Raw genomic sequence first — 18,421 nt, 5'->3', positions numbered from 1 at the left:
ATCAAGTTTGGTCAATGTCAGACCTTGCAAGGCACTGTAAGGCTACGGATCTGCCTCACTTCCAGTGATGAAGGTAAGCTATGCTAACGGAGCGTCTATTCCCAAAGCTAAATGCACGCACAGAGACAAAAAAGGTATGCATCTTCTTGTCTAACTCCAGGGAAGATGTTAAATAAGCTAATTTCCCAAAATGTTGGAGTTCCCCTTTAAGTCTTAAACTTCCTATCCCATTGTACCCACAAAATGTACATAATGATCTATACCCTAGAGTGGTTCCCAAAGTGTGGGGCTTGAAGAGAATATTAATTTAGCACCAAAACTGAAAAACACCAAAGTCAACAAAAGGAACCGACTGTCATGCGTTATTCTTTACACAGGGCACTTTCACAGAAGGACTTATCCAAAAGAGCATCTGCTGTAATGGTGAAGAACACTGGATGTTGCACCAATGACACACATTGTGCAAAGTTCTAGTGAAAGTTCTAGTGAATTGATTAAAAGAAACAGTATGTTGTTGGACACATCAGGAACTCCCCGTCAAGGACCCCACTGGTCTAGTCCCGCTTTATGTGTCCTGCCTTTGCTGCACCAGAGCCCAGGAACAGATCTAGATGTTCAGCATAATTACTAAATTATCCAGATACATAAATGAGGTAACACCAATGACGAGTACCATTACACAAATATTTTATTTTAAAATACAGTCCATATACACAAGATTGAAGAGTGGAGAAGTCTTCAAAGTTTCTGAAAAAGAGTAAAACTGGGGTTTAAAATACTATTTTAGAGCCCAGACTGATTAGAAGTGATGCAGGTAAAACTACAGATTAGAAGTGATGTTTAAGGGAAAACAGAAATGTACATTTCTAGTCTTTCCTCCCTCGTGGATTAATAGCCAGCCTGGTTCCAATGCTCCTCATTCAGACCTGTGGAGTCAGAAGGAATAGTCAGACCCAGTTTCTTTTATAAAAGCAGTAAGTCATAAAAGATTAGATTCAGTGTTCCGACAGTAATCCCGCCTGCCCAACATTGCAGAACATTTGACAAAACTACACATTAGAGCCAATAGTCAAACATTACAGGAACAGACAACTATGTTTCATAGGGTTGCTGCTGTAACTAGTCACCTGGAGCTGCCGGTTGGTCTGGTAACAGTGCTGAAGGCCGCTTGTAGCTTGGCTGCTTCTGGTAGCTTAGCCGTTGTGCAGGTTGCCGCCGTTTGTAACTAGGCTGCTTGTAGCTTGGCTGCCGTTGGTAGCTAGGCCGCTGTGCAGGTTGTTGCTGTTGGTAGCTAGGCTGCTTGTGGGAGCTAAGCTGCTGTGCAGGTTGCTGCTGTTGGGAGCTAGGATGCTTGTTGTAGCTAGAATGTGCAGGTTCCTGCTGTTCGCTAGGCTGCTTGTAGCTAGGCTGTGCAGGTTGCTGCTGTTGTTCGCTAGGCTGCTTGTAGCTAGGCTGCTGCTGTTGGTCACTAGGCTGCTTCTGGTAGCTAAGCTGCTGTGCAGGTTGTTGCCGTTGGTAGCTAGGCTGCTTGTTGTAGCTAGGCTGCCGTTTGTAGCTAGGCTGCTTGTGGGAGCTAGATTGCTGCGGTTGGGAGCTAGGCTGCTTGTAGGAGCCAAGCTGCTGTGTAGGTTGCTGCTGTTGAGAGCTAGGCTGCCTATTGTAGCTAGGCTGTGCAGGTTGTTGCTGTTGGGAGCTAGGCTGCTTGTTGTAGCTAGGATGTGGAGGTTGTTGCAGTTGATAGTTTCTGTAGCTAGGCTGCTTGTGGGAGCTAGGCTGCTGTGCAGGTTGCTGCAGTTGTGAGCTAGGTTGCAGTTGGGAGCTTAGCTGTTGTGCAGGTAACTGCTGTTGGTGGTCGCTAGGCTGCGCGGGTTTCTGATGTTGGTAGCTAGGCTGCTTGACATAGCTAGGCTGCTTGTTGTAGCTAAGCTGCTGTGCAGGTTGCTGCTGTTGGGAGCTAGGCTGCTGTGCAGGTTGCTGCTGTTGGGAGCTAGGCTGCTTGTTGTAGCTAGGTTTCTTGTTGTAGCGAGGTTGCTGTGCAGGTAGCTGCTGTTGGTCACTAGGCTGCTTGTGGTAGCCAAGCTGTTGTGCAGGTTGTTGCTGTTGGTAGCTAGGCTGCTTGTGGGATCTAGGCTGCTGTTGGGAGCTAGGCCGCTTGTTGTAGCTAGGTTTCTTGTTGTAGCGAGGTTGCTGTGCAGGTAGCTGCTGTTGGTCACTAGGCTGCTTGTGGTAGCCAAGCTGTTGTGCAGGTTGATGCTGTTGGGAGCTAGGCTGCAGTTGGTAGCTTAGCTGTTGTGCAGGTTGCTGCTGTTGGAAGCTAGGCTGTGCAGGTTGCTGCTGTTGGGATATAGGCTGCTTGTTGTAGCTAGGCTGTGCAGGTTGCTGCTTGTTGTAGCTAGGCTGCTTGTAGGCGCTAAGCTGCTGTTGGTAGCTAGGCTGCTTTTGGGAGCTAAGCTGCTGTGCAAGTTGCTGCGGTTGAGAGCTAGGTTGCAGTTGGTAGCTTAGCTGTTGTGCAGGTAACTGCTGTTGGTCGCTAGGCTGCTTGTTGTAGCTAGGCTGCTGTTGGTAGCTAGGCTGCTTGACGTAGGTAGGCTGCTGTGCAGGTTGCTGCTGTTGGGAGCTATGCTGCTTGTTGTAGCTAGGCTGTGCAGGTTGCTGCTGTTGGGAGCTAGGCTGCGCAGGTTTCTGCTGTTGGTAGCTAGGCTGCTTGTTGTAGCTAGGCTGTGCAGGTTGCTGCTGTTGAGAGCTAGGCTGCTTGTTGTAGCTAGGCTGTGCAGGTTGCTGCTGTTGGTAGCTAGGCTGCGCAGGTTTCTGCTGTTGGTAGCTAGGCTGCTTGTTGTAGCTAGGCTGTGCAGGTTGCTGCTGTTGAGAGCTAGGCTGCAGTTGGTAGCTTAGCTGTTGTGCAGGTAGCTGCTGTTGGTCGCTAGGCTGCTGTTGGTAGCTAGGCTGCTTGACTGAGCTAGGCTGCTGTTGGTAGCTAGGCTGTTGTGCAGGTAGCTGCTGTTGAGAGCTAGGCTGCTTGTTGTAGCTAGGCTGTGCAGGTTGCTGCTGTTGGGAGCTAGGCTGCTTGTTGTAGCTAGGCTGTGCAGGTTGCTGCTGTTGGGAACTAGGCTGCGCAGGTTTCTGCTGTTGGTAGCTAGGCTGCTTGTTGTAGCTAGGCTGCTGTGCAGGTTGCTGCGGTTGAGAGCTAGGTTGCAGTTGGTAGCTTAGCTGTTGTGCAGGTAGCTGCCGTTGGTCTTTCTGCTGTTGGTAGCTAGGCTGCTTGACGTAGCTAGGCTGCTGTGCAGGTTGCTGCTGTTGGGAACTAGGCTGTGCAGGTTGCTGCTGTTGAGAGCTAGGCTGCCGTTGGTAGCTTAGCTGTTGTGCAGGTAGCTGCTGTTGAGAGCTAGGCTGCTTGTTGTAGCTAGGCTGTGCAGGTTGCTGCTGTTGGGAGCTAGGCTGCTTGTTGTAGCTAGGCTGTGCAGGTTGCTGCTGTTGGGAACTAGGCTGCGCAGGTTTCTGCTGTTGGTAGCTAGGCTGCTTGTTGTAGCTAGGCTGCTGTGCAGGTTGCTGCGGTTGAGAGCTAGGTTGCAGTTGGTAGCTTAGCTGTTGTGCAGGTAGCTGCCGTTGGTCTTTCTGCTGTTGGTAGCTAGGCTGCTTGACGTAGCTAGGCTGCTGTGCAGGTTGCTGCTGTTGGGAACTAGGCTGTGCAGGTTGCTGCTGTTGAGAGCTAGGCTGCCGTTGGTAGCTTAGCTGTTGTGCAGGTAGCTGCTGTTGGTAGCTAGGCTGCTTGTAGGAGCTAAGCTGCTGTTGGTAGCTAGGCTGCTGTTTGTAGCTAGGCTGCTGTGCAGGTTGCTGCGGTTGAGAGCTAGGTTGCAGTTGGTAGCTTAGCTGTTGTGCAGGTAGCTGCCGTTGGTCTTTCTGCTGTTGGTAGCTAGGCTGCTGTGCAGGTTGCTGCTGTTGGGAGCTAGGTTGCAGTTGGTAGCTTAGCTGTTGTGCAGGTAGCTGCTGTTGGTCTTTCTGCTGTTGGTAGCTAGGCTGCTTGACGTAGCTAGGCTGCTGTGCAGGTTGCTGCTGTTGGGAGCTAGACTGCAGTTGGTAGCTTAGCTGTTGTGCAGGTAGCTGCTGTTGGTCGCTAGGCTGTGCAGGTTGCTGCTGTTGGTCGCTAGGCTGCAGTTGGTAGCTTAGCTGCTGTGCAGGTTGCTGCTGTTGAGATATAGGCTGCTTGTTGTAGCTAGGCTGTGCAGGTTGCTGCTGTTGGTTGCTAGGCTGCTTGTTGTAGCTAGGCTGCTGTTGGTAGCTAGGCTGCTTGACGTAGGTAGGCTGTGCAGGTTGCTGCTGTTGGTAGCTAGGCTGCGCAGGTTTCTGCTGTTGGTAGCTAGGCTGCTTGTTGTAGCTAGGCTGTGCAGGTTGCTGCCGTTGGGAGCTAGGCTGTGCAGGTTGCTGCTGTTGGGAGCTAGGCTGTGCAGGTTGCTGCTGTTGGGAGCTAGGCTGCTTGTTGTAGCTAGGCTGTGCAGGTTGCTGCTGTTGGGAACTAGGCTGTGCAGGTTGCTGCTGTTGGGAACTAGGCTGTGCAGGTTGCTGCTGTTGGGAACTAGGCTGTGCAGGTTGCTGCTGTTGAGAGCTAGGCTGCTTGTTGTAGCTAGGCTGTGCAGGTTGCTGCTGTTGGGAACTAGGCTGTGCAGGTTGCTGCTGTTGAGAGCTAGGCTGCTTGTTGTAGCTAGGCTGTGCAGGTTGCTGCTGTTGGGAACTAGGCTGTGCAGGTTGCTGCTGTTGAGAGCTAGGCTGCTTGACGTAGCTAGGCTGTGCAGGTTGCTGCTGTTGGGAACTAGGCTGTGCAGGTTGCTGCTGTTGGGAACTAGGCTGTGCAGGTTGCTGCTGTTGGGAACTAGGCTGTGCAGGTTGCTGCTGTTGAGAGCTAGGCTGCTTGTTGTAGCTAGGCTGTGCAGGTTGCTGCTGTTGGGAACTAGGCTGTGCAGGTTGCTGCTGTTGAGAGCTAGACTGCAGTTGGTAGCTTAGCTGCTGTGCAGGTTGCTGTTGGGATATAGGCTGCTTGTTGTAGCTAGGCTGTGCAGGTTGCTGCTGTTGAGAGCTAGACTGCAGTTGGTAGCTTAGCTGCTGTGCAGGTACCTGCTGTTGGTTGCTAGGCTGCTTGTTGTAGCTAGGCTGTGCAGGTTGCTGCTGTTGGTAGCTAGGCTGCTTGTTGTAGCTAGGCTGCTGTGCAGGTTGTTGCCATTGGTCGCTAGGCTGCTTGTGAGAGCTAAGCTGCTGTGCAGGTTGCTGCTGTTGGGAGCTAGGCTGCTTGTTGTAGCTAGGCTGTGCAGGTTGCTGCTGTTGGGAACTAGGCTGTACAGGTTGCTGCTGTTGGGAACTAGGCTGTGCAGGTTGCTGCTGTTGGGAACTAGGCTGTGCAGGTTGCTGCTGTTGGGAACTAGGCTGTGCAGGTTGCTGCTGTTGGGAACTAGGCTGTGCAGGTTGCTGCTGTTGGGAACTAGGCTGTGCAGGTTGCTGCTGTTGGGAGCTAGGCTGCTGCTGTTGGGAGCTAGGCTGCTTGTTGTAGCTAGGCTGTGCAGGTTGCTGCTGTTGGGAACTAGGCTGTCTGTTGTAGCTAGGCTGTGCAGGTAGCTGCTGTTGGTCACTAGGCTGCACAGGTTTCTGCTGTTGGTAGCTAGGCTGCTTGACGTAACTAGGCTGCTTGTTGTAGCTAGGCTGCTGTGCAGGTTGCTGCTGTTGGGAGCTAGACTGCAGTTGGTAGCTTAGCTGCTGTGCAGGTTGCTGTTGTTGGGATATAGGCTGCTTGTTGTAGCTAGGCTGTGCAGGTTGCTGCTGTTGGGAGCTAGGCTGCTTGTTGTAGCTAGGCTGTGCAGGTTGCTGCTGTTGGGAACTAGGCTGTGCAGGTTGCTGCTGTTGAGAGCTAGGCTGCTTGTTGTAGCTAGGCTGTGCAGGTTGCTGCTGTTGGGAACTAGGCTGTGCAGGTTGCTGCTGTTGAGAGCTAGGCTGCTTGACGTAGCTAGGCTGTGCAGGTTGCTGCTGTTGGGAACTAGGCTGTGCAGGTTGCTGCTGTTGGGAACTAGGCTGTGCAGGTTGCTGCTGTTGGGAACTAGGCTGTGCAGGTTGCTGCTGTTGAGAGCTAGACTGCAGTTGGTAGCTTAGCTGCTGTGCAGGTTGCTGTTGGGATATAGGCTGCTTGTTGTAGCTAGGCTGTGCAGGTTGCTGCTGTTGAGAGCTAGGCTGCTTGTTGTAGCTAGGCTGTGCAGGTTGCTGCTGTTGAGAGCTAGGCTGCTTGTTGTAGCTAGGCTGTGCAGGTTGCTGCTGTTGAGAGCTAGGCTGCTTGTTGTAGCTAAGCTGCTGTGCAGGTTGCTGCGGTTGAGAGCTAGGTTGCAGTTGGTAGCTTAGCTGTTGTGCAGGTAGCTGCTGTTGGTTGCTAGGCTGCTTGTTGTAGCTAGGCTGTGCAGGTTGCTGCTGTTGGTAGCTAGGCTGCTTGTTGTAGCTAGGCTGTGCAGGTTGCTGCTGTTGAGAGCTAGGCTGTGCAGGTTGCTGCTGTTGGGAGCTAGGCTGCTGTGCAGGTTGTTGCCATTGGTCGCTAGGCTGCTTGTGGGAGCTAAGCTGCTCTGCAGGTTGCTGCTGTTGGGAGCTAGGCTGCTTGTTGTAGCTAGGCTGTGCAGGTTGCTGCCGTTGGGAACTAGGCTGCCTGTTGTAGCTAGGCTGTGCAGGTTGCTGCTGTTGGGAGCTAGGCTGTGCAGGTTGCTGCTGTTGGGAACTAGGCTGTCTGTTGTAGCTAGGCTGTGCAGGTAGCTGCTGTTGGTCACTAGGCTGCGCAGGTTTCTGCTGTTGAGAGCTAGGCTGCCGTTGGTAGCTTAGCTGTTGTGCAGGTAGCTGCTGTTGGTAGCTAGGCTGCTTGTAGGAGCTAAGCTCCTGTTGGTAGCTAGGCGGCTGTGCAGGTTGCTGCGGTTGAGAGCTAGGTTGCAGTTGGTAGCTTAGCTGTTGGTAGCTAGGCTGCTTGTTGTAGCTAGGCTGCTGTGCAGGTTGTTGCCATTGGTCGCTAGGCTGCTTGTGAGAGCTAAGCTGCTGTGCAGGTTGCTGCTGTTGGGAGCTAGGCTGCTTGTTGTAGCTAGGCTGTGCAGGTTGCTGCTGTTGGGAACTAGGCTGTACAGGTTGCTGCTGTTGGGAGCTAGGCTGCTTGTTGTAGCTAGGCTGTGCAGGTTGCTGCTGTTGGGAACTAGGCTGTGCAGGTTGCTGCTGTTGGGAACTAGGCTGTGCAGGTTGCTGCTGTTGGGAACTAGGCTGTGCAGGTTGCTGCTGTTGGGAGCTAGGCTGCTTGTTGTAGCTAGGCTGTGCAGGTTGCTGCTGTTGGGAACTAGGCTGTCTGTTGTAGCTAGGCTGTTGGTCACTAGGCTGCACAGGTTTCTGCTGTTGGTAGCTAGGCTGCTTGACGTAACTAGGCTGCTTGTTGTAGCTAGGCTGCTGTGCAGGTTGCTGCTGTTGGGAGCTAGACTGCAGTTGGTAGCTTAGCTGCTGTGCAGGTTGCTGTTGTTGGGATATAGGCTGCTTGTTGTAGCTAGGCTGTGCAGGTTGTTGCTGTTGGGAGCTAGGCTGCTTGTTGTAGCTAGGCTGTGCAGGTTGCTGCTGTTGGTAGCTAGGCTGCTTGTGGGAGCTAAGCTGCTGTGCAGGTTTCTGCGGTTGAGAGCTAGGTTGCAGTTGGTAGCTTAGCTGTTGTGCAGGTAGCTGCTGTTGGTTGCTAGGCTGCTTGTTGTAGCTAGGCTGTGCAGGTTGCTGCTGTTGGGAACTAGGCTGTGCAGGTTGCTGCTGTTGGGAACTAGGCTGCCTGTTGTAGCTAGGCTGTGCAGGTTGCTGCTGTTGGGAGCTAGGCTGTGCAGGTTGCTGCTGTTGGGAACTAGGCTGTCTGTTGTAGCTAGGCTGTGCAGGTAGCTGCTGTTGGTCACTAGGCTGCGCAGGTTTCTGCTGTTGAGAGCTAGGCTGCCGTTGGTAGCTTAGCTGTTGTGCAGGTAGCTGCTGTTGGTAGCTAGGCTGCTTGTAGGAGCTAAGCTCCTGTTGGTAGCTAGGCTGCTGTGCAGGTTGCTGCGGTTGAGAGCTAGGTTGCAGTTGGTAGCTTAGCTGTTGTGCAGGTAGCTGCCGTTGGTCTTTCTGCTGTTGGTAGCTAGGCTGCTTGTTGTAGCTAGGCTGCTTGACGTAGCTAGGCTGTGCAGGTTGCTGCTGTTGGGAACTAGGCTGTGCAGGTTGCTGCTGTTGGGAACTAGGCTGTGCAGGTTGCTGCTGTTGGGAACTAGGCTGTGCAGGTTGCTGCTGTTGGGAGCTAGGCTGCTGCTGTTGGGAGCTAGGCTGCTTGTTGTAGCTAGGCTGTGCAGGTTGCTGCTGTTGGGAACTAGGCTGTCTGTTGTAGCTAGGCTGTGCAGGTAGCTGCTGTTGGTCACTAGGCTGCACAGGTTTCTGCTGTTGGTAGCTAGGCTGCTTGACGTAACTAGGCTGCTTGTTGTAGCTAGGCTGCTGTGCAGGTTGCTGCTGTTGGGAGCTAGACTGCAGTTGGTAGCTTAGCTGCTGTGCAGGTTGCTGTTGTTGGGATATAGGCTGCTTGTTGTAGCTAGGCTGTGCAGGTTGCTGCTGTTGGGAGCTAGGCTGCTTGTTGTAGCTAGGCTGTGCAGGTTGCTGCTGTTGAGAGATAGGCTGCTTGTTGTAGCTAGGCTGTGCAGGTTGCTGCTGTTGGTAGCTAGGCTGCTTGTGGGAGCTAAGCTGCTGTGCAGGTTTCTGCGGTTGAGAGCTAGGTTGCAGTTGGTAGCTTAGCTGTTGTGCAGGTAGCTGCTGTTGGTTGCTAGGCTGCTTGTTGTAGCTAGGCTGTGCAGGTTGCTGCTGTTGGGAGCTAGGCTGTGCAGGTTGCTGCTGTTGGGAGCTAGGCTGCTGTGCAGGTTGTTGCTGTTGGGAGCTAGGCTGCTTGTTGTAGCTAGGCTGCTGTGCAGGTCGTTGCCATTGGTCGCTAGGCTGCTTGTGCGAGCTAAGCTGCTGTGCAGGTTGCTGCTGTTGGGAACTAGGCTGTGCAGGTTGCTGCTGTTGGGAACTAGGCTGTGCAGGTTGCTGCTGTTGGGAGCTAGGTTGCTGCTGTTGGGAGCTAGGTTGCTGCTGTTGGGAGCTAGGCTGCTTGTTGTAGCTAGGCTGTGCAGGTTGCTGCTGTTGGGAACTAGGCTGTGCAGGTTGCTGCTGTTGGGAGCTAGGCTGCTTGTTGTAGCTAGGCTGTGCAGGTAGCTGCTGTTGGTCACTAGGCTGCGCAGGTTTCTGCTGTTGGTAGCTAGGCTGCTTGACGTAACTAGGCTGCTTGTTGTAGGTAGGCTGCTGTGCAGGTTGCCGTTGTTGGTAGCTAGGCTGCTGTGCAGGTTGCTGCTGTTGGTAGCTAGGTTGTGTGTCATAGCTAGACTGCTTGTGGGAGCTAAGCCGCTTGTTGTAGCTAGGCTGTGCAGGTTGCTGCTGTTGGGAACTAGGCTGTCTGTTGTAGCTAGGCTGTGCAGGTAGCTGCTGTTGGTCACTAGGCTGTGCAGGTTGCTGCTGTTGGAAGCTAGGCTGCTTGTTGTAGCCAGGCTGTGAAGGTAGCTGCTGTTGGGAGCTAGGCTGAGCAGGTTGCTGTTGTTGGGAGCTAGGCTGCTTGTTGTAGCCAGGCTGTGAAGGTAGCTGCTGTTGGGAGCTAGGCTGAGCAGGTTGCTGTTGTTGGGAGCTAGGCTGCTTGTTGTAGCTAGGCTGCTGTGCAGGTTGCTGCCATTGGTAGCTAGGCTGCCGTTGGTAGCTAGGCTGCTGTGCAGGTTGCTGCCGTTGGGAGCTAGGCCGCTTGTTGTAGCTAGGCTGCTGCTGGTATCCATGTCGAGGCAACTGGTAACTGTTGCTACTTTCTTGACTAGCAAATGAACCAAATGAACCCCATCCAGTGCTCGTTAGTGTGTCAGTGTGGTCTTGTGAGCCAAGACCAGAACTACCAAGCAATTTACTGGGACCATAACTGTTGAGGGAACTCGAGCTTGTACTATAACTACCAACAAGTGATTCATCATGAACATTAGGGTCACTGTAGGAAGGCTGGTAGCTCAATTCTGGCCCTGTAGCATCTCCAAGACTTTTAGCCTTGGTCACAGACGCAGACCTGTAAGCTGTTGAATATCACATCAAGTTAATTCACAAGCCTGACATCAGGTTGTTCTTGAAAGGATGAACATTGTTACTCAGCTGATAAAGAGTTGTACCCTTCCTGCTGGCTTGTACACAACTTGTAAGTCGCTTTGGATAAAAGAGTCAGCTAAATGACTAAATGTAAACTCACCGCTTGCGTGATGTCTTCCAGTCAGCGAAGACAACAGCACCACTCTAAACAAAAACAAGTTTATTTAGATTAAACATTACTTATATCAGAATCACAACATTCCAACACAATGGATCAGAAGTTCAAAAGTTTACCTTAGAACAAGTCGTACAGCTTCAGCCATAGTTTGCATCTATTCCAAAAGCTACAGAGATCCTGGCCCCTTTGTCCACTTTCAGCAAACCCACACTGAGCTGTCTTATCTCACAGGCCTCTTACGTTCAGGTGCTCTGCATGTTTGACAGCCAATCATCTTTCTCCTTTTCTAATTAGTTGATTGGAAACAGGTGGATGTCGTGGTAATTGACTCTGGTGTTGGATTGATGTCAATTGTTTTTTAACTCAGTCCATTTACATCATTGACAGGCATTTTCTATTTATTTGTATGTATATTAATGTGAGTCAGGAGGCTACATTATTTCTTCAGGGCTCAATGAAGAGCAGCATACAGACACCCTGTACTGGATTGTTAGCTAACGAGAGTTACAAGCAGCTGGGATGATTAGGTTCAGAGGAGGTCCATGAAGACACTAGAGTAAACAACACTTCCTACTACAACACTATACTAGAGTAGTCAAACTATCCCACATCAAGACAGTAGCTGATTTAATAATGTACACAAACATCAAACACAATCAAATAGAAAAACACACACACATATATTGTCTGTATATCTCACTGTTTATTTTTCTCAGATTTTTATATTCAGATCAAATTTGATTGCCTATATTTTAATCTTTCTACTATTACCCTGCCCATACCTGTACCTCCCCTCCCCCATGCTGTTATGGTGGCCAAATTTCCCCAAGGGGATCAATAAAGGAATATCTCATCTTATTCCTGTAGGATTTTTTGGTATGTGCCCTGCCTGTTCTTAACAGCTTCATTTGGGAGAAATCATTGGTGATTGCGTTCACTTCAATTATACAGACATCGTCAGAATTAAATAATTATAATAATAATAATGTAGCGACCTCGCTAGCAGGAAGTTGATTGTCCACACGGTATTGCACGGGAAACAGTCACTTTATTTCACAGGCTATTGTTTGGCCATAGCCCACGCCATACAGTCACACAATAAGAGTTCGTTATGCTAAGCTACCCATGAGTTACGTTAAGATACATGTTGCTCCGTTCTCTGCCAGACACCAAGAGACGTGTTGCTCCGTTCACAGTCCAACACCAAGAGATGCCATTGGCCACCAAGAGACCGTGCTCTCAGGTGTAACACTCTCTTATACCCTTAGCCCCGCCCGCGGCGGCTACGTGGCGTAGTGGGCAAGGCACTCGCCACGAAATGCTGGAGACGCTGGGCTCGTCAGTTCGAGCCCAGCGCTCCACATTTGCTTTCAGTTTAGCTGGTCGTCCGTACTAATACACATTGGCCGTATTAGGGGGTGGGAAACTGATGGGTGGGGATCGGGCGTTGTGGACAGCGACTCCTACAGGTCGGTTGGTGCGCCTGCGCAGTAGAATCAGGAAGTGTCGGGGGCAGTGTGAGCCTCCCACGCGTTACTCCTCGCCACTGAGAGATCGAGCTGCGCAGGTGAAAAGATGCGACTGCTGTTACCTCAAGTACCGGAGGGGACTTGTGCTATGTATGACTTAGTCCACATTGCAGCCGGCTTGTGGGAGGCAAGAAACAGCGTCCGTGACAGGGGAGGGTTGAATTGGATGATACGAAATTGGAATGGGAGAAAAATATAGAAAATGGGAGAAAAAGTGGATAAAAAAAAAAAAAAAAACGTAGCCCCGCCCCACCCCTCACCCATGGACCCACCAACCCCAGGGCACCTTGGACTTGACCACAGCAGACCAGCTTAGTGGGCCATGAGTGATTGACAGTTAAACACCCCCACTCAGTACCACATTCCCACAAAATTAACAGTTGGTCCCAACCAGGGTCACTACACTAAATATGACAGAATTTGTATCATCAATAATTACATTTTACATTTATAGTCATGAGTCAACAAGGCATCGTGAGCATTACACTACACACACACACACACACACACACACTGCAAATTACAGTGAATAAATAAGAACTAAACCCAATTGCGCGGATATAGCTTTAGTGGAATTAACTGTATTAATATTCCATATACAGTCTTATAAACATTCCACTGTGCACAAGTTGAACCCACACAAAGGATAAGTTTAACGAATTCCAAATATATCTATAGCTTATTAGCTATAGCTAATTAACATTACGATGTTAATAAGCCTGATGCAGGTGGCTTGGTGAGGATAAATACGGAGCCGCGTGCTCCTGGCTACCTGTGCACAGCGCACACACACACACACACACACAGTGTACTGTATATGTAATTATATCGTTTCAGAAACAGTAGGCTTCTATTATTCTAATGACTTGTTTTATTAGGAGATTGCGCTGCCCCCCTGGTTCACTCACCTGACAGAACTTGTGCCCTATAGTTCTTTGCTCTGGACTATACCATCCATTCCCGGTGGATACCCAGTTGATCTCTGTGACATGACTGAACTACTAACAAGACGTTGTTGCCAGAGAATTTAACATTTGGAAGACCAACCGGGTCTTCTCGGCAATCCCCATCAATCAAGCACATGAGCAGAATAATGCTTGCGTCAGGAGTGATAGAGGGGCGGTAGGTCTTACAGACAACCCTAGTGGTCTCCGGCAGTGGATGGTAGCTGGCCCTGAGGTTGCAGAAAGATGTCTGCTCACTCGTAATGGAAGAACTGGACAACCCATTCAAAGACCTGCTTGTCCTTGAAAAAAATAAAGAGATCGCAGATCCATCTGCAGTGGAGACTGTTAAAAAGGTACAGAACATTAATAATAATACACTTTATTTGTATAGCACCTTTCATACAAGAATTGCAGCTCAAATAGCGTCACAGCAGTAAAAAAAGACAGACATAAAATAAGCATAAAATAGATAGCAGCGAAATAGACAAGGTCAAGGTAAGGCATAGACGATTAAATCACATCAAACAAGAGATGGAAGACTTCTTTCAGCATGAGAATCAAGCATGGCCACCAGGGCTCTCCAATGGAGGAAGATTATACGACTCAGGACCAAGAGTGACCTTCTGACATGTCTGGACGATCTGTCTCCAGCTCGGACTAAAGTCACAGATGCTACGTCTGTAGTTCTTGATGGAGCTGCCATCATTCAGACGATGAAGGCATTTGATGAACAGGCCCAGCAGATATTCATCCCGTATATATGTTCTTCTCAGCTGTGCAGTGTGTCACGTGTGGACCTCATTTGGGATACTTACAAGGAGGACTCCCTTAAAAAGGCACAGCAAGAGCCAAGCGTGGAAAAGGTGTAAGGAGACGTGTGGTTGGAAAGGCTGACATACCAGGAAACATAACGTGTGGGCAACAAGACAGAACTATTCAGTTTCCTGTCCTGGGTCCTCCTTCAGGTGTTCTGTGAGGAAGACAAGGAAGGTGTCCTCAATAGTAGTTAGTGTTTTACTTAATGTACGTCCGTCTGCCTGTTTACATGCCTACATGTTGCCGATGTTACATTGTCCCTGTCTTGCCTTGTTCTGTCTCAACATTTCTCAAGTTCAAGTTTCTCAAGTTTCTTTAATAGTTGTCATACAGAAGTACAGAATACTTTTGTACAAAATGCTTCTTACTGTTGCGCTCCAGAGACTGTGCATGACAAGATAAGTATGAAATAAAAACATAGTAAAAATTAGAAGTAAAAAAAGAGGTCACAGTGTTCAGTTTAGACATATGTACAATGTTCGTAGACGTAGTTACCATACAATATACAATACTGTGCAGTGTACTAATATACAATACTATATAGTGCAAGGCATAAATGGACGAGGTGCAGTTTAGGTACAATTCACAGTAGGTGTACGAGTTGTAGTGCAAATACTTTATCAATAAATAAATATAAAGTGTAAGTGTGTTTGTGTGATCTAAAGTGTGGAGAGTGGGTGCTGCAGTGTGTTGTTTGTTTGAGTGAGTGTGTGCGTGTGGGTGTGTGTGCTGTGTGCATTTGATGGTTGTTGCATAGTGATTATTGTTCGTTTAGCGATTTTTGTTCGTTTAGCAGCCTGATGGCCTGGGGATAGAAGCTCCTTCTGAGTCTTTCTGTGCTCGCCTTAAGACTCCGGTATCGCTTGCCTGACGGCAGCAGTTCAAAGAGGCAGTTGTTCGGGTGGCTCGAGTCCTTAATAATTCTCTTAGCCTTCCCCTTGCACCGCTTGTTGTAAATGTTCTGGAGGGTGGGAAGCCCCCCTCTAATTGTGCGTTCGGCTGAACGTGTCACTCTTTGTAGTCTGCTACGGTCTTGTGCAGTGCTATTCCCAAACCAGGAGGTGATGTTGCCGGTCAGGATGCTCTCTATTGTACATGAGTAGAAGTTCCTAAGGATCTTCTGACTGACTTGGAACTTCCTTAGGCGCCTGAGGAAGTAGAGGCGTTGTCGTGCCTTCTTCACAACACTGTCAATGTGTGTGGTCCATGTCAAGTCCTCGGATATGTGGGCTCCGAGGTACTTGAAACTGTTCACTCTCTCAACCGGTGCCCCGTCGATGCTGAGGGGGCTGTAGTCCTTGACCCCCGACCTCCTGAAGTCCACAATCATCTCTTTTGTTTTGCTGACGTTCAGGGAGAGGCAGTTCTCCTGACACCACTGTGACAGGTTCTCTACCTCTTCCAGGTAGGCCCTTTCGTCGTTGGCAGAGATCAGGCCCACCACTACTGTGTCATCAGCAAATTTGATGATGGTGTTGTTGTTCCGCTGTGCTACGCAGTCATGTGTGTACAGGGAGTAGAGGAGGGGGCTCAGAACACAGCCCTGGGGGGCCCCTATGTTGAGCGTGATGGATGAGGAGGTGCAGTTGCCGGCTCTTACCACCTGGGGTCTGCCCGTCAGGAAGTCCAGGACCCACTGGCACAGGTCATAGTTCAAGCCCAGGTCCCTGAGCTTGGCTATGAGTTTGGAGGGGACTATGGTATTGAATGCTGAGCTGTAGTCGATGAACAGCATTCTCACATAGTTCCCCTGCCTCTTGTCCAGATGTGATGCTGCTCTGTGCAGCACATGGGCTATGGCGTCCTCCGTGGACCTGTTGGGGCGATATGCAAATTGCAGAGGGTCCAGGTTGATGGGGAGGGAGGAACAGATGTAGCCCTTCACTAGCTTCTCAAAGCACTTCATGGCTATGGAGGTGAGGGCTACAGGGCGGTAGTCGTTGAGGCAAGCGGGCGTAGATTTTTTGGGTACAGGGATGATGGTGGACTTCTTCAGACAGGTGGGGATGACGGCCTGTTCCAAGGACAGGTTGAAGATGTCAGTGAATACCGGGGCCAGTTGGTCGGCACAGACTTTCCCCTCCTGTATTGTATTTTCCCTACTTTGCCAACAGCAAATTGTGTTTTTAATAGCCTTAACCACTTTTAACTGTGCTGTTATATTCAAATACTGTTATAATAATTATGCTCTTAAAATGTATAAAATGTCTATCTATTCTGTTTTTACCTGGCATTTAACATCTTGCCTAGGGACTGCAGTTGAAAACTAGCTACCCAGCTAACACTGGCATAATTACAGTGGTGGTACTCTGTCTCATTACTGTTGAATAATGTGCACTGTCCCTATTCAAATAAACTTAATAAAGTAAAGGTGTTCTGTGAGGAAGACAAGGGAGTTGTCCTCAATGATGGGAAGGGGGTGCTCAACACAGCCACAGCAGGATCTCCACACCCTGGCCCCATGCAGCCATGAAGAAGCTGATAGTCGTATGCTTACTGTACAGCCACCACCTCATCCATACCGTTAACACTGATGTCGTGGTCTTGGCTCCGTCTGCCATAAGTCAACTACCAGCTGGAACTGTGGCTAGCATTCAGAACTGGCAAGAGCCTCTGTTGCCAGGCAGCCCACCAAGCTGCGTGCCTCGGACCAGAGATGTCAAGTGCCCTTCCAATGTTACATGTCTTGACAGGTTGTGACACTGTATCCAGCTTTGCTGGACATTCAAGTTCAACTGAAATGTGTGGCTAAGAAACGCTTAAGTAATGGTCAATTGAGAGATAAAACAAACAGCATATAAAAGGAGTATGTCTATTGCCTCATTCTTATCGGGACCAAGGTTAAGAATGAAGTAGCCTGGGGAGAAAAGGATTTAGCAAATAGAAAATTATAAGCTTGTGTAATTGAGTAACTGAGTGAAGATTTACTACTTGAAAATGTGAAAGAGCGAGGCGTGAAGGGTCGTGTCTGGGCGCGGGCTCACAGAACCACACCAGGGTGTTGCAGGACAAATGGGAAAAAGAGAAATGTAATATTGGTGCACATCAATGCACATTATTGAGAGGTTTGTTGTACTTGTTTGTCTTTGACAGAACCAGCACTTGCACCACGGTGGGCCATGGTAAATGGACTGCATTTATGTAACGCTTTTATCCAAAGCGCTTTACAGTTTGTTCCTCACATTTTACCCATTCACACACCAATGCAAGGTGCCAACCTGCTCATCGGCAGTAGTTGGGGGTTAGGCGGGAAAGGAAGGGAAAAAAGGACACTTTAAATGAAGGGGAAAAAGGACACTTTAAGAAAATAACTTGTTGTGATTATTGCATAGTATAGCTAGTAACAGCAAGTATAGCATAGGGACATAGAAGTAAAACTGTATATTGTATAGGAGTGTAGGCCTACATAGGACCCAGTGCCTTGAAGTGATTTATTAACATGTCTATTTTATCATGTCTATTCTACTTATTTCTATTACTATTTACTATTATTACTACTGTATTCTTGCACAATCGTAGCGGGCATGGCCAACCGCATTTCACTGTAGGCCCTGGTATGTATACGATAAATAAACTCTTGAATTTTGAATCTTAAGTGTCTTGTTGCTCAAGGACACTTCAACACGCTGCCTGGGAGGAGCGGGAATCAAACTGGGAACCTTCAGATTACCAGATGACTGCTCTACCTCCCGACCCACTGTCACCCCCCCCATGCAAGAAGGAAGCTCAGTGCAGCAAATCCCACCGACCCGAGCTGCTCTGGTGGAGCCCGTCAAGAGAGCAGTCTACCAGGTCAAGAGAGCAGTCTACCAGGTCAAGAGAGCAGTCTAGTAATAGGATGTAATAGTGTTTATCAATTCAAAAAAATTTATAAAAAAAAAAAATTTAGTCAGTATGAAAATCAAATGTGATCTTTTCTTTTTCTTCTCTTTCTTTTATTCTTTATTTTTTATCATTATTATTATTTAATTTTTTCTTGTTTAACTGTGGATTGTGTGTTTCTTTTATAATGGTATAAATGATTATTTGTGTAAATTAGGTTGTACGCCGACCATTAAGTAAATACTTGTTAGTTTAGGAATAAGGGGCAGGTAACTATAATATTTATTCTTCTTCCTGCTCCTTTTGTCCATGGAATGACTATTTATGATTGTGTAATGAAGAAACTATGATTGTATGATTCCATGTGGCAAATAAAAACTCTGAACTCTGAAGTCTACCAGGAGCAGACCGTCAAGAGAGCAGTCTACCAGGAGCAGACCGTCAAGAGAGCAGTCTACCAGGTCAAGAGAGCAGTCTACCAGGAGCAGACCGTCAAGAGAGCAGTCTACCAGGGCGGCCACATCTGGGGGAAGACGCTGCTACCAGACCCTGTCTGTGCTGCATCACCATTGATTGATTGATTGAAAACGTTATTAACAGATTGTGGAATGGGTACAATACAGTACAGCTCAATACAAACAACTGCTAAGAGGATGCAGACCAGAAAAAGCCTTTAGTCTTGTTTACATCAGGGTCCTCCATTTTCAATTCATCAAGACATTGGGATAGGGGTGGGATCACCAGCTGACTAGAGGTGGGATCACCAGCTGACAATCACTGATTGTTATCCTTGCTTGTCTTATTATGATTTGATATGCCGTGTGATTTGATATGCTGTGATTTGATATGCCGTGTGATTTGATATGCCTTTTTTGCTTAACTCTGTATGTACACTCGACGTGACCTCAGTTGCCTTTCTCGAGTTTAAATAAAGGTTTGAAATGATAGATTAAATGAAAACGCCTCGAGCTGATCTCTTGCGGCTGCGAGGCTGGTAG

Source organism: Notolepis coatsorum (assembly GCF_963971535.1).
Source record: "Notolepis coatsorum genome assembly, chromosome: 3".
Taxonomy (NCBI): Eukaryota; Metazoa; Chordata; class Actinopteri; order Aulopiformes; family Paralepididae; genus Notolepis; species Notolepis coatsorum.
Note: the sequence above shows the minus strand (reverse complement) of the source record.